The 13,687-nt window shown below is 50.0% G+C and overlaps 2 pseudogenes; both read left to right on the top strand.

Annotated features, from left to right (window-relative positions):
* Positions 1–2,590: 2,590 nt before the first annotated feature.
* On the top strand, positions 2,591–2,704 carry LOC136650794 (5S ribosomal RNA; annotated as a pseudogene).
* A 29-nt stretch (positions 2,705–2,733) lies between these two features.
* Positions 2,734–2,856, top strand: LOC136649848 (5S ribosomal RNA; annotated as a pseudogene).
* The last annotated feature ends 10,831 nt before the right edge of the window (positions 2,857–13,687 follow it).

Genomic DNA, 13,687 nt, shown 5'->3' with positions numbered 1-13,687 from the left:
ACGGCGCCACCAAGAGCCAGTCTAGGGCACCACCTCACCTCCTCCAGGGACTCCAAACTCACAGAGATCAAAATGACATGGATTTTTCTATCCTACGTGCAGAACCTGTGCGGGAGGTTTGGAACTCACAGAATAATTAGTGAAAAGGGTACTTGGCTTATCCCAGTAAAGGGGGGGCGCCTGGGGGAGCTCAGAGACAGGGAAAGCCACATGGGTGTTGCATCGAGAAGTGCAGTCATTCCATGGCACATGCTGATTTCCACCTGGGTTTTTAGACACTTGTTCTGGGCATGAGTCTTGGCTGCATAATATCAGAGCACACAAGGCCACTTTCTCTCCTTCTCTCCTATGTAGTGACATGCATGCCAGTGACTTCTGCGCTGCAGTGAAGCCAATCCACTTATTTTGGAAGCTGTTGCTGAATATCAGCCCACCATTAAAGAAACTGAACTCACCCCTGCAAGGCAGCCGAGACCTGGAGGCTTGTTGCTGTGGCAGTCAACTTGAGAGCCAAGCTGAGGTCCTGCAAATGGAGACAGGAAGGTTATTAACCCAGTGGGGAAAGGTGCCAAGGCGTCCCTCTTTTGAATGCATGCACCAAGAGAGCTTTTTGATATGGCATCTGGGGTACATAGATGGACACATGCGCCCTGATCCAGCAAGAGAGATCCAGGTGTGGGAGCTCTCTGAGTGTGCAGCCCTGGCGGATACCAGTTCATAGCTAGAGGTGTGTCTGCACTGTGAGGATCACGGAGGTTCCACCAAGATGGAGAGGGGACATCTCAGAACTGAATGAGGGTTTCAGCATTTTGAACTGATGAGACCAATATTTCTTCTTGAGGTGGGTTACTGGGCAGAAGAATGAGGAGAGGAAACTAGGAGAGTATCCAAAATGCTTTGTACTCACCAGGCCCAGGGTGCAGAGGGTCTGGTACGAGGGTCCTGATGCATCCACAAACAGCTGGACAGTGGGGTTGATGCGCAGGAGAGCTCCCCCCTCATGTAAGTCAACAATGGGCAGTGCAGTGAGGACCAGCTTGAGTGCAAAAGAAGCACCCTGTGGATACCGTTGTGCAATCTGTGGTGGGGGGGGTGAAGGAATGAGAGCAAGATTGTCAGCTGTTTGAGCTGTCAGTGCCTTACACTGAAGTAGGCCTGTTCCCTGATGTCCCTTCAGTGGGAGATGCAAAGCATTCTCCTGAGCTCCTCTGCATCCTGAACCGATCCTCTGAAACCACCCATAGAAGCCTGGTGGAAAATGCAGAGAGCACTTACTGAGGGGATGGCAGATTCCAACATGGAGGTAGTGAGGTGGTAGCCTCCAGAGCCCTGTGAAGGAAAAAGAGACGTTTCCAGTGTCAGGACTTGGAAGTGGTTAGCAAAGATTTTCCACTGGTGTGCCACGAAAGGTCCACAGGAGTTTAGAGCACCGTGGTTGAAAACTGCTGAAAAAACCCTTCCAGATTCATCCTCCACCAGTGGAGGAAGACGGACAGACAATTCATTGCTACAGCCAGTAGCCCTAGAAACAGAGCCACAGAACCTGGACAAGCCCCAGAAACCAGAAGTGACATCACAAGAGGCGAAGACCAGAGGTCAGTGTTCCATGGGAAGAAAAACGCTGGGTTAGGCAAAGCAACTCCACTCACCTTCTGAGATGCCTGCCCTGCTTGGAGTGTACACAGCAAGCACACATAGGACAGGGCTGTGTCTAGTCATTGCAGCAAAAGCTGCCATTTCAGAAGGCACAAAGATGTCTGCTCCTTTGGCGGACGAGGGTGAGGCTCGCTCTGCAGGTCTTCTCCCCTTGAGGGGCTGGAACCCCTTTCAAGAAGGCAGCCTTGTTCACTGACCCATCCCAAAGATTACCCAAAGGGAAATGATTTCATGAAGAGGGGTCCCCCCCCACTTTACCTCAACCCTAGTCAAGCACCCCCTCCAGGTCTTGTCCATGCCTGGCTCTGACAGCACCACCTTTTGTTCCTGCCAGGATACCTTGCACTACGTAAAGAGCAGAAATTCTACAGAAGAACGCGTTGAATGGTGAGAAGGACTGACTTGTACTGACCGACTGGCCTCCAATGTTCAGGTTCAAGGCTCCGGATTGCTGCAGGGTGGCGAAAAGGTTTTCAAAGACATGCTCCGAGATGCCCATGTTCACCATGGAGTCATCAGATACTGTCTGCTGGGGCGGCAGGGAGAAAGTAGGCCCTGTGCTGGGAACTTCGAAGGGCTTCCCCATCAGCTGAAAGGCGGCCTGTGGAGATGGATGAAGAAGGAAGGTTCATTAAGCCACGTCGGAGGCCCCAGCAGAGGCCGCTAAGCCCTACAGATCCAGTGCCAGGATTCTGCAAGAACACGGCAAAGGGAGGGGGTCACTAGTTCTAAGAGTACTTTTGCAAAGCATCTCTGAATAAGCAGCTGTGGGGGGGGGGAAGAACCCTGAACTGAGCAGAGGGTTGGACTAGATGACCTCCAAGGGTGCTTCCAGCTATAACAATATAAGACTTCATCCTCTTGACCCGAGGAGACACCAATCCTGCCCCTGCCCCCAATTACCGCAGAGCTTCTCCCTTCCTTCTGCTTCAGCGCCTTCTGTTACCCTGCACATGCCCGATCTTGTCTGATCTTGGAAGCTAAGCAGGGTCAGGCCTGGTTAGTACTTGGATGGGAGACCACCTGGGAATACCAGGTGCTGTAGGCTTCTACCATAGTCTTTCGAGACTGACGGTTGCCAACCATCTCCCTATACTGAACACTATCTCCCGATCTCGTCTGATCTTGGAAGCTAAGCAGAGTCAGGCCTGGTTAGTACTTGGATGGGAGACCACCTGGGAATACCGGGTGCTGTAGGCTTATACCATAGTCTTTCGAGACTGAAGGTTGCCAACCACTGCGCCTTCTTTCCAGCCCTGACCAGCCAGGTGCCCACGGTTCTGTGCTGACCCTGTCACTTCTCTGTGACAGATCACTACCTGCTATTGCTGCTGTACACCACCATCATTTGCAGAACTGTGTTGCACATACATGCACATGTGTGGTCTGTTGTACATGCAAAATATATGGCGCAAAATCCTCCTGGTCCAAGCCCCACTGAAGTAAGCAATAGTACTCTTGCAGGGTTCTCATTTGTTTCAAGGGAGCATGTGCAAGAGCACTTCCAGGTGGCTCATGTTCCACATGCTGACATACATCTGGGTGCATGAAACTCCTGTGGTCATTCATAGTGCAATTCAGCACATGTTCTTTACGGCCCAATCCTACTGTAGGTAGGAGATCTCACTATGGCAGCAGATCTCATAATCCACTGCCTTAAGTCCCATTCCAGCAGTACAAAAGCTTCACTGCTGCCATGCGCTTTGGAGTCGCTGGTGCAAATGGCTGGAGGCTCCACACGCGCTCCAGCAACTGACTCAGCACCCACTGAAGCAGGTAAGGTGGCTCCGGCAGAGCCTAGGAGAGGGGGGCAAAGGGGGTAATTAGTACCTGGGCCCAGGGTCAGAAAGGGGGCCCAGGAGTCAAAGGGGGGGCCCAGAATGTTTGTAGGATCTTAAGTTTTCCTATCTCACCTGAACTCACTGCCTGCACATGATGCTGAGGGCACAACCACAGGAACACAATGGCAACTGCTGCTGCAAGTCATACACACCGGGCCCAGGAATGCATCCATGACCCTCCTTAACACAGCGTCATATCTGGGAGGAAAATGGCCTGCTACAGTAGCTGCTTTGGCTTGTGATTCCGGTAACAATGAAGGAGTGTATAGAAGCTCAGGGACACCGCTGTGGGGCTACAGCTACTGCAGAAGTTTATTTGGGGGCTTTTCAGTCTAGGAAAGAAGCGCCTGAGGGCCTGAGGCTGCCTGATTGCCAGATGCAGGGGAGGGCAGCAGGACGCAGGTTGTGTTTGTTGTCTTGTGTGCTTCCTGGGGCAGTTGGTGGGCCACTGTGAGATACAGGAAGCTGGACTAGATAGGCCTTTGGTCTGATCCAGGGGGCTCTTCTTATGTTCTTATGGTGCACACGGCACACTGTCCATTCTAGTATGAACCTAACTACTATGGTGCTAATTTTCTGCAATGGATTTTCTATATTTCAAAGATTTTAGAGAGACTTAGGAGTGTGTTTGGTTTTCCATATTACTTTAACTAGCTTTGGGGAAGGGGCCCAAAAGAAACTTTGTACCCGCTGATAAAATTCCTCTCAGAGGCCCTGGGCTGTGGGGGCAATTCAGGGGAGGATTGGGGTAGAGAGTGGGCCAAATCAGAGCTGGTTTGGGGTGCAGGCCACTGGTGTAGATCCAAGGTCCCAAACTGCCTGTTTCAGATCTAATCCAGGGCTGGGGTCCATTCAAGTTTCCGTGATGACTTGCACCATATTTTTCATTTCAGTGTTCCGCACAAGCCTGGTTTCCAGGCTGAGCAGCAGCCCCCATAGATTTGGGGGAGACTTACATTCAAATTCAGTTCAATGAAGTCTTTTGTGATCCGCGGCTGCTCCAGCATGAAATACTGGAGGTGGGACATGGGAGTGATGGTGTTCAGGCCTGGAGGACGGGAGAAAAAGCACAGCTCAAGCAGAGTCTTCTGGTCCCAGATCACACCACAGCCCAGGCCAAATGTACAGAAACCCAAGTGGAAATCAACATTTTTGACAGATGTAGCACATGTCTGGATACAAAACCCACAGGGATTTTCATATCCGTGAGTTTTTTCCCCCCAACACAATAAGCCACATATCCTTTTTCACTTCTTACTCCATGACTTTGCAATGTTCCGTTATGGGGGGTTCCAGATATCGAGAACCAAGGCCCGTGGTTGCCCAGACGGCCAGGCCTGCTGTTAAGAAGATGGTGGTTAAACCTGTGCATTTCTGGGAGGGGCTTGGGAGAGGGGACTCTCGCAGCGAGACTAGGATTCCGAGGGATCCTTGTGAGAATCCACATGAAACCAGCCGCAGTGCAAAGCTACTGAAAGAATGTCAATCACACATCAGGTCTGACCCTGACAGCCCCGTTCCCACAGAAAGAAACGAACTCCTCACAACCCAAACTTGGGGTGGGGGAAGTCACACTACAACATGCACACTGCAGTTCTCTTGGACGGCTAGGCACGGGTGATTTGTGCAAAGGTGTCCTTTGTTGGCCCAGTGCTGCTCTTGTTTCCTTTTGAAGAAAGTGGTTGCGTTTGGGCTGTGCAATATTGATCCTCCTGCCCACACCCCTTCTCAACCCCAAAGTATATTTAACAAAGAAGCAAAGAAGGGACTCAACAGAACAATCATGCAGAACAAGGCAAAGCAAACACAGAGACACTCAACTCCTCAGCATACAGAGCAGGCATTTCCTCCTACAAGCCACAGGAAAGTAACACCTGCATTCAGATCAACTGAAATGTCACCCAGGAGAGGGACAAAACCAAGAGGAGATGGGGGGGTGGAGGAAGAGTGGGCAGGAGCCCCAACCCCTGCAGTTTGGACCACTCTGCAGTTAGGACACAAGACGTCTCCTGAGATCAGTGGTGTAGCTAGAGGGGGTGCAAAGCACTAAGTATTGCAGGGAGCCTCACTGCAGCATGCAAGCAGCCCCTCCTCTTCAGAGGCATACACCTCCATCTTGCTGCCCGGAATGGCTCCAAAGGGGAGGGGGAGGGACCCCTTGAATGCCACAGTGAGGCTCCCTGCAAAACTTAATGTTTTGCACCCCCTCTAGCTATGCCACTGCCTGAGATTAGACTCTGCAGTTCTGAGTAACAGTCTATTTGCAAATAAATGGGGGGGGGAGTGGACAGCTATCATGCTTTACTTGCCCCAGCTGCTCTTGGTGCACCTCCAATCTGTCCCACACCACCCTGCAGCATTTCATGGTCCAAGGGAGTCTGCCTGAGTCCTCCAAAGTCTAGGCTGCAGGCTTTGGAGCTTCAACATCAGGCTTGCCCTTCACTCTTCCCCTCTTGTGCTTTTGCCTAAAGAAGAGTTCTGGAGGACTGAGATGTTTGCTTGTGCTCCTGGTCTTTGGGGCAGGAGCACAAGGTAAGAATCTGTTGGGATTCTTGGATTTTTTATAATAGGCCAACATGGCTAACACCACTCAGGCTGCCAATAGATATTATCCATGGACACTGCAGGTCCCTGATGCTCCCTGGGTAGATGGGATCCCTCACTGACTCCTCTCAGATGAAACCAGGACAAAGACAGACTTCTCCCATTTCAACCTTCTCCTCTCACTGCTGTTCACCAATCCTATAACCTTCAAAGACATGACTTGCTATGTGGATTATTTGAAGTGGGACTGCATCATGAACGAAGGAATTCTCTGAGCTCAGCCACCCAGATGGTGATGGGGCAGAGAGGCTGAAGGGAAAGGAGTTTCTCCACTGGTGGCAAGAGGTAAATACTGCAAACTTTCTGGTTAAAGGTTTGAAGGTTGAAGTGTTGAAGTGGGACGGAAAGAGAGACAACTGCCCACATATGTGGTCCTGACACTAGTCCTCATGTGCCCATAACTTCAAGCTGAAACTCACCAATCATGGTGCCCAGCTGGGCATTCAGTCCCAAGATCGTACCGGAAATACTCAGACACAACTGCATAAAGAGGGAGAAAAAGTGAAAAGTTGAGTCAGAGCAGGAGAGAGAACCCCATAAGCCCTTAAATGGGGTGATTGCTCTCCCTTCTAAAGGGGTAGAACACAGATACCCACACCCACTGGTATTGCTGCTGCTCTTCCAACAGGAACCAAGCGAGGGGGGGGGAGTTCTATGTTGGGGAGCCATTACAAAGGAGGCCTGGTTGTTCCTTTAGTGCCAACAAGGAGAGGCACATCTACATGGAACATTTCTGGGCAAAGCATCCTTTACCTGGTCCATCAAGACAGCACGGATGTGATTCCGGATGGGTGTCAGCCAACCGAGCAAACTGAGCAAAGCAGGACAGAAAGAGGAATCATGAATAAGCACACCTGCAAACATCTTCAGGTTTTTAGCCTTAATGCAGCTTTGATGTGCTGAACAAGCTCTCACAGGATGAACTAGCCCACCCTTTCCTGCCCACCATCTGACCCCTGACAGCACAGATAACATTTCCCAAGACTGATCCAAGACCTGGCTCCATAAAAGGCAACTTAGCAGGTTCAACGCTGACTGCAGCAAGCAGCCGTATGAGAAATTGCCCAAGTGAAGACAGCTTTCCATCCCGGCTGATCAAACTGGTGAGAGTCAAGTTGGGAAAGTCCCAGATGACAGCACAGTCTCTTGACCACTTTGCTTCACCAGCCCTTGGAGAGAAAGCCAAGGAAGCAGGAGGTACAGATTTTACACCCACAGGCTGGGTGTAAAATCAACAGCTCCCAACCCCTGCCCCTGGTTTCCCCACTAGCCTCTGGCATTTGCAGGTATGCTGCCCTCTCAGCTGGAGGCTTCACTTAGGTGTCATGGATAATTGCCAGAGACTGCACCTTTCAGATGATGGGATTCGATTTTTGGTGGCATCAGAATCTCCTGGACCTGAATTACATTATCATATCATGTTATTCAAACTACTGTGTAGATGATAAGAGTTTTGTCGCAGGGACTCCAGGGCAATGGAGAGTTTGTAGTGCTGAAAGGCATTGTAGACTGTACATGGACACACACACACAGAAACACGCATCTTCTACTTACTTCGTTCCACCAACTACAATCTGCACATCTCCCAAAATGGACTTGCAAGCAGTAACGCTCAAGACAGGGAAGTTGTGGGTGCTGCGCAAGACACGGACATCGAGCAAGATGGATGATGCCACCCTCACTTGCAGCGGAGACAAAATCCTGCACAGAGAGGAAAGGAAGTCACTTTCCGATTGTCCATTTAATTATTTCTTCATCCATCCACTTCGCTTTTCACAAGGAGGGTCAGGTCAGGTCCCTGCCTCAAGGACCTTATAATTGAGAAAACAGTCATGAGAAAGACAACAGAAGAGGAGTTAGGGAGGTGAAGGTGAGAAGGTAGGATCTGATGTTGACCCAGATTTGCTGCAGGCTCTCGGATGCAGTTCTGCAAATCTCTCTGCCTGCCCCTTGTTGGAAGAGGGAGACCTGTACAATAACAGAGGGGGATGTGTGCTAACCCCACCAGTAAGGAGAGCAGTCACCTGCTCAGTTCCCAGTCCAAGGGCTTGTGGGTTGTTCTCTCCTGCTTCGACTAGGCTTCTCACTAGTTTATTTTTCTGTCTCCCCCCACCCCCCACCTGAGCGACCATGGCCAGTTGCTTCTCTTGCTCTTATTCTTCAGTCTTTGCATCAAGACAGACACCAATGGGTACAAATTGCAAGAGAAGAGATTCCAACTGGAAATCGGGGGAAAATTTCTGACGGTAAGGGCAGTTTGCTAGTGGAACAGACTTCCAAAGGAGGATGTGGACTCTCCCTCACTGGAGATCTTCAGACAAAAGCTAGACAGGTGCCTGCTGGAGATGCTCTAGGAGGCTTTCCTGCTACGGGCAGGGGGTTGGACTAGATGACCTTTTAGATCCCTTCCAATTCTATGAAAATCTCTTGTGCAACTCAGTTCCACAGTCAACAAGCTTGTTTTTCCCATAGCTCTGCTAACACCCTCTGGTGGTGCAATGGGTACAAATGCTGTCAAAGATACTCAGGAGGGGTCAATCTGGCCAAGCGGGCCCTCTAAGGCCAGTGCCCACTCTGGCAGACCCCCAATGGAATCCCTGATGTGATCATTCCAGTTACACTTAGTTACTCATTACGTCTCTCAAGCGTTCCTAATTTTGAAAAGTCTCCTGCCTTTTTATAAGAGGAAAGCCACAGGACAACCAAAATCAACTTGCATCTTCACAGCATCCCAGATCCTCCTTTACAGGTTTCAGAATTGAAAATTATCCCACTCTTCTCTAAATGCAGGAATGAGATTTACAGTAGTATCTGATCATATGAACAGCCAATCTGCAACAGTGTATCCCAGTGGCTACTAAGGGACTTTCTACTGTAGGGAACATTTCTCTCTCTGCCTTGAGGCCCCCACACATCTTGGGAATGCTGCCCTTCCCAAGAACTCACCCAGTATCCAACGGCTCCTACTCATCCACCAGAATCTTTGGAAGAGGCTCTACTCCACGCCCCACTGCAAGGGAAGTGCAGTCAGTGGGAAAGCAGAGCAGGCCCTTCCAGTCCATGAAAGCCCCTACCCAACTGGCCTGCAGACCACCATTTGGTGAAGACCGCCTGTTCCCATGTGCCTTCAATATTGGCAAAGTTGCACCCTCCCCACCTGCAATTCCATTGTGTGGCTCTGGTTTGGTTTTTTGTGCCACCCAAGATTTTATTTGCCAAAACTTTGACTTCCTATCTGACAGATACCTGCATGGCAGCTTTCTACTGTCACTCTGCAGGCTGCTTTGAGGGTCCTCTTTAGGTAGAAAAGCAGCCTCTGTGTTTGAAGATAAAAGAGTCGGAGAATTCCCACCACCCACTTCCCGTGTGTCCCCATGCTGGCAGCACACTCACAGGTTGACTCTGATGTGGAACTCACTGCTCAGTGCCAGCTGGACGCCTGTCTCGGGTATGAGCTTCACGGAGAGATGTGGGAGCTGAACATTCAGAATGTTGATTCTGCAAACATTTGCAGGGAAGAGGGGAGAATTGTTAAGTGTGCCGTGGTGCATCATGCTCACAGATAGACTGATAGAGCTTTGTGAATTGTTTCACATATCTCTCCCCTAAGGGGAGAAAAGCAACTGGGGAAACCAAGAACTGTTCAGCTGTGGAACAGCCTGCCTGGGAAGGTGAGAGACTCCCCATAGTTGGAGCTCTTTAAGCAGAAGCTGGAGAGTCGTCTGTCAGGGATGTCGTGGCTGTGGACTGCCTGCATTGGCAGGGGGTCCAACTCAGTGATCTGGTACTCCCTTCCAATTCTGTGAATCTGTGGGGCAGGAGATGATTTTGATCAAGCAAACAGCCCAGAGGGAAAGACTTGGTCACTCCTCTGCCCCCTGCTATTGTCTGACTATGCTCCCTCACATGTGCACACAAATGCATTAGGGTAAAACCAAAGACCATTGAGAGCATCTTGCACCATGTCTTCTTTGGCCTACAGGCCAGCATCCAAAGGATGACTTCAGGTGTGCCCTCATGCTCTTGTGCAACCAGAGTTTTCTGGGTTTTTTTCCATCTCTCACCCACACTTACAGTGCCGGCAGCTCAGCAGCTTAAGCAACACAAGAACTGGAGAGATGTACAGTATGCCCTCCTCCAGTGGCGTAGCTAATGATCATGTTGCCCGGTGCCAAGCTCAAAATGTTGCCCCAGAAGTGATGTCACAACCACAAGTGACATCATGCCTGGGCTTTTTAAAAAGTGAAAATTGGGAGGAACCCAACTCCTCCCCCCAGCAGCTCACCACCCACTCGCTCTGCTGCCTCCCCCCAGTCAATGGCATAGCTAAGAGATCTATCTGCTACCTGGAGTCAGAGAAGATCTTGTAGCCCCCTCCCCCGCATGATAAAATCAAATTTAATTAAGTAAATAAATAAAAAGTTATTGATTGCATGCTGTATCATAATGACATCTTATTGGCACTCAGAACAATCAGTCTCATAGGTCAGTTTGGAGTTAAGCAAATCCACTTTTTGTTCCACAAGGCAGTTGTGTTTTCATTTTCTAGTTAATTGGCCATAACTTTTGATAGACTACAGATACTCCAGTAGAGTTTGTTTCATTGCATTCTGCATTAAATTACCTTTCCAATGATATATAACATGATGGTGTTATTCATACATAACAAGATTTTCACAATTTTGGTCACTACTGTCAAGCTCAGTTTGTTGCCCCCCTAAAGCTTGATGCCCGGTCTAGCTGCTACCCCCTGCACCCCCTTAGCTACGCCACTACCCTCCTCCCTCCCTACACATACAGGGGTCTGGTCTACAAACATGCAGCAAAACAGAGCGCTCGAGTGGGGTGCAGCACTTCTGATTGCAGGTTCCAGATTCTGTTGGTGCTTGTGCTTCCTTCCTGTGTGTAGAAACTAACACAATAAAGAAAAAAAGAAGAAAAAAACCACGTTGTACAAAGGAGAAAATTAAGAGGATAGGCGAGCCTGTGATGAACAGGGTAGAATGAAGTGCTAGGCCAAGTTCCATTTTGAACTGCTGTGAGAAAGCTGAGATGTTTTGAGACAGTGCAACACCTTATCAGTCCTCCCAATCATGCCAAACTCTTGTTGGCAACCTTCAGTCTCGGAAGACTATGGTATCGCACTCTGAAATGTGGTTCTGGCACAGCGTCTAGTGTGGCTGAAAAGGCCGATTTGGGAGTGACAATTCCTTCCACACTGGGAGCAAGTGTAGTGTGTCCCTGGTCTGTCTCCCTGGCTATGGGCCTTCCTTCTTTGTCTCTTTGCCTCAGACTGTTGGCCAAGTGTCTCTTCAAACTGGGAAAGGCCATGCTGCACAGCCTGCCTCCAAGCGGGCTGCTCAGAGGCCAGGGTTTCCCACTTGTTGAGGTCCACTCCTAAGGCCTTCAGATCCCTCTTGCAGATGTCCTTGTATCGCAGCTGTGGTCTACCTGTAGGGCGCTTTCCTTGCACGAGTTCTCCATAGAGGAGATCCTTTGGGATCCGGCCATCATCCATTCTCACGACATGACCGAGCCAACGCAGGCGTCTCTGTTTCAGCAGTGCATACATGCTAGGGATTCCAGCTCATTCCAGGACTGTGTTGTTTGGAACTTTGTCCTGCCAGGTGATGCCGAGGATGCGTCGGAGGCAGCGCATGTGGAATGCGTTCAGTTTCCTCTCCTGTTGTGAGCGAAGAGTCCATGACTCACTGCAGTACAGAAGTGTACTCAGGACACAAGCTCTGTAGACTTGGATCTTGGTATGTTCTGTCAGCTTCTTGTTGGACCAGACTCTCTTTGTGAGTCTGGAAAACGTGGTAGCTGCTTTACTGATGCGTTTGTTTTGCTCGGTATCGAGAGAAAGAGTGTCGGAGATCGTTGAGCCAAGGTACACAAAGTCATGGACAACCTCCAGTTCATGCGAAGAGATTGTAATGCAGGGAGGTGAGTCCACATCCTGAACCATGACCTGTGTTTTCTTAAGGCTAATCGTCAGTCCAAAATCTTGGCAGGCCTTGTTAAAACGATCCATGAGCTGCTGGAGATCTTTGGCAGAGTGGGTAGTGACAGCTGCATCGTCAGCAAAGAGGAAGTCACGCAGACATTTCAGCTGGACTTTGGACTTTGCTCTCAGTCTGGAGAGGTTGAAGAGCTTTCCGTCAGATCTGGTCCGGAGATAGATGCCTTCTGTTGCAGTTCCAAAGGCATGCTTCAGCAGGACAGTGAAGAAAATCCCAAACAAGGTTGGCGCACACAGCCCTGCTTCACTCCGCTTCGGATGTCAAAGGGGTCTGATGTGGAGCCATCGAAGACAACAGTGCCTTTCATGTCCTTGTGGAAAGATATGATGATGCTGAGGAGCCTGGGTGGACATCCAATCTTGGGGAGAATCTTGAAGAGGCTGTCCCTGCTGACCAGATCAAAAGCCTTCGTGAGATCTATGAAGGCTATAAAGAGTGGCTGTCATTGTTCCCTGCATTTCTCCTGCAGTTGTCTAAGGGAGAATACCATATCAGTGGTGGACCTGTTGGCTCGGAATCCGCACTGCGATTCTGGATAGACGCTCTGTGCAAGTACCTGAAGCCTCTTTAGTGCAACTCGGGCAAACAGCTTTCCTACAACGCTAAGAAGAGAGATGCCGCGGTAGTTGTTGCAGTCACCCCTGTCACCTTTGTTCTTGTACAGCATGATGATGTTTGCATCCCTCATGTCTGGAGGTACTCCACCTTCTCTCCAGCAAAGACAGAGGATTTCATGCAGCTCAGTGACAATGATCTCTTTGCAGCACTTTAGGACTTCAGCAGGGATGCTGTCTTTTCCTGGTGCCTTGCCAAAGGCAAGGGAGTCCAGGGCCACGTGAAGTTCTTCTAGGGTTGGTTCACTGTCAAGCTCCTCCAACACAGGCAGGCACTCAATGTTGTTCAGCGCTTCTTCGGTGACTACATTTTCTCTGGAATATAGCTCAAAGTAGTGCTGCACCTAGCGTTCCATCTGCTGCGTCCGATCCTGGATGACCTCGCCTGCTGCAGACTTCAGAGGGGCAATTTTCTTCTGTGTTGGACCTAGGGCCTGCTTGATACTATCATACATCCCCTTGATGTTGCCCGTGTCAGCTGCTATCTGTATCTGGGAACAGAGCTGGAGCCAGTAGTCGTTAGCACATCTCCTGGCAGCCTGCTGGACTTTGCTGCAAGCAGCTCGGAGGACCTGCAGGTTGTGCTCACTGGGACAGGCCTTGTATGCTGCTTGAGCTCTCCTCTTTTCCTCAATGACTGGTGTCAACTCCTCAGAGTGGGCTTCAAACCAGTCTGCCACCTTGTTGGTCTTCTTGCCAAATATGGACAAGGCGGTATTGTAAACGGTATTCTTGAAATGTTCCCATCTGTTGGATGCGTTTGCATCAGCTGGGCCTGGAAGAGATTCCTCAAGTGCTTGTGCAAATTCCTCCACTTTCCTCTGATCCCGGATCTTGCTGGTATCGATGCGAGGTCTTCCTTCCTTTTTCGTGTGGTACAGTTGCTTTGCTTGCAGTTTCACTCTGCTGCACACCAGGGAGTGGTCAGTGTCACAGGCAGCACCCTGAT

The sequence above is a fragment of the Tiliqua scincoides genome, chromosome 4 (genome assembly GCF_035046505.1).
Source record: "Tiliqua scincoides isolate rTilSci1 chromosome 4, rTilSci1.hap2, whole genome shotgun sequence".
Lineage (NCBI taxonomy): Eukaryota > Metazoa > Chordata > Lepidosauria > Squamata > Scincidae > Tiliqua > Tiliqua scincoides.
Note: the sequence above shows the minus strand (reverse complement) of the source record. Positions and strands in the feature narration are given on the sequence as shown.